Genomic DNA, 2,566 nt, shown 5'->3' with positions numbered 1-2,566 from the left:
CCGATTTTGAAAAGATGCTAGATGCAGGTAATACTTTAAGTGAAGTATTTATTCAGGAGCATCATGTAGTACAGACTGACAGTGATGAAGGCTCACATAAACTGCCTTTCCCTATTCAAGTGTTAACATTCCTGTCTCATTCACAATAATCACTGCACGTTCTACTTTCCACCAACCCAACAAGATACAGATCCCAACACATCTTCCCCTCACACAATAATAACTATGCACATTATAACTACACAATACAAAGCATGCTGATAAAGGACAAATTACTTATATACTTGAACTAAGCTACTGCAATTTGTGACCACTACTTCACATGATATTTCTTTTATAAAAAATATATATTACGAAGGGATACGAAAACAAGGTAATTAACTACTTATCAAGGCTTCAAGACACGTGCACACTAATTCATGCAATGAGTCTTTCCTTAGCATAAAGATTAATCCTGGAGCTTGGAAGGTAGATTGGGACTCCTGCTTGACCTTCTTAAGACAACATTCAGGATCATCTCTAGCTTTTGCTTCAAAACTTCAGGCTCACACTTTCTGCGAACCACAAATAACTTGTCATTGTTCCAACACTTTCTATCCTCCAATATTGCTGAATACTTACTGACCCGAACCACCCTCTTCAGTGGCGAAAATTATGTAATCCTCTTCGCTCCCTTAAATAGAATTTTCACCTGTGCATAATCTCCTTCAACAACATCAAGTGCCTTGCTTTCTGAAGTGGTATACTTGCTCGAAGCATTCTCTTCGCCTCTCCTTCACCCCATGCAGTACATCAGCGGAGCCCATCTTTTTTTCCATGCACTAACTATGCAATTGTGTCCCAAGTAACCTACTTTGAGCAACACAATGGGAGAAACCTAGGTTTCTGCACTGGATGTAGTATGAAGAGCCCAGATCAAATTCCTTGCTTCTTGCATTTAGTTCAAACCACTCATAACGGACAATTGTATGTTCTCTTTAATTATTCTTAATTATGTAGCCCTCCCTCCTAATGTTACACATCTGCCCTTCAAAGTCTGCTTCACTTTTGAAGCCTGCCGTTTTGGGGTTAACACCCAGTGGCATCCTGCAGGAGGGAGGTGACTGATTCCAGGCTTGCAATCCCTAATTCTTCTCCTTCCTGAGAGTCATTAGCATTTCTTTCCAGGAGGGCAGAATGCTGTCTCGTGGAAAAGGCTCAATGTGTGCCCGGGAAGGCTCAGTAGTTTTAAAGGCAACAAAGTGGCAACAAGTTACATTAGTTGTTTGATAACTTGGGGTGCCAACTTTGGTCGCCCCATTCAGGAGTTAGCACGACTGAAGGGTCAGCGTAACCCTGTACTCGCCAATTGGGCAACCAAGTCCTTCTACAGTAATAACAGCAATTTTGTAGGATTTACTGTCAGGACATGTATAGTACATGTCCTGTCTGTTTCACATGTCACCCCCTGCCTTTAGGATTCAATAGGCCTGCCAAAGGGGTGACTTAAACACATGTACTGGGGAAGTGGTGGCTTTGCCATTCATTTTAATGACAACGTTCGGCTAGCAGTGTGGGGCTGCTATCGAAGTCTGTAGTGGGAGACTAGGGGACTCATTTTACTTGGGTGACCTCCAGGGTGGCACAACCAGTGCTACAAGCCCTGGGGTGCCCCTTTAACGTACATGCCCTGTGTACCAGGGTATGATTAACTAGGGACTTTATTGTGAGTTATCCATTTCCCATTGGGTACAGCCAATTCGACATACACTTTAGGGTCAGGGCACTGAGTTCTGGTTAGCAGGCCGCAGTACAATCTCAAAGTTGTAAAACCAGCTGCATCAGTCGAAAAACTTGGGGGTGACCATATTTCTACAGGTGCCATGGCAGCACATCCTTTTCTAGGACAGGCGTCTGTGAAATTAGGGCATCTCCATCAAAGGTGAGGCAGGTAGGCTGGCAGCACTCTTCCTTACTGGGCCTAGGGGTCTTGAGAAGGGTGATCAGGGTCCTACCTTGGGGAGATTAAAGGAGCAGAGACCGCTGTGACAGCTTCAGCCACATCTTGGGAGGGCCCCAGGGTGATTGAAGATCAAACAACCCTCCTACAGATACAGCCCCAGGAGGAGCCCAGGGAGCCACAAGCTTCATTCAAAGAGTCAAGGAGAAATGCGTCCTACAGTTCTCATCAATTCTTGCATCTAGCTGCATTCTTCATCAATGTGTGAGCCACGTATTCCATCACCAAGGGTCCAAGGCATCTTTAGAGTGTTCACCTACCAGGGGCACAGGAGAGGATGGAAGAAGGTGGCACCACCCATCTCCACCGCAAGATGTTTCAGCACCCTGAAAAGCTTCCCTTCTGGGAGTTGACCTTGATTAAAAAAATGGAAGTTACCTTGGTCAGCCTGAGAGCCCCACCCCACAGCATCTGGCAGGTGAGCCACTACCATGGTACTGGAGGCAGGTAGCTCCGCCATCAAGTAGATCTCTTCGACCACTCGAAGCTACAACTGCTTGTGACCTTTGGGGTTTATGCACAGTGGAGCTTTGAGTAGCACAACATCTCTGCAGTGAAAAGCCTGGT

At 45.5% G+C, this 2,566-nt stretch overlaps 1 pseudogene; it reads right to left on the bottom strand.

The window, feature by feature from the left end:
- Positions 1-2,076: 2,076 nt before the first annotated feature.
- Positions 2,077-2,232, bottom strand: LOC146809160 (5.8S ribosomal RNA; annotated as a pseudogene).
- Positions 2,233-2,566: the final 334 nt, after the last annotated feature.

This window comes from Triturus cristatus, chromosome 7, assembly GCF_964204655.1.
Source record: "Triturus cristatus chromosome 7, aTriCri1.1, whole genome shotgun sequence".
In the NCBI taxonomy this organism is placed as follows: domain Eukaryota; kingdom Metazoa; phylum Chordata; class Amphibia; order Caudata; family Salamandridae; genus Triturus; species Triturus cristatus.
The sequence above is the reverse complement of the archived record's forward strand: the minus strand, read 5'-3'. Positions and strand labels throughout refer to the sequence as shown.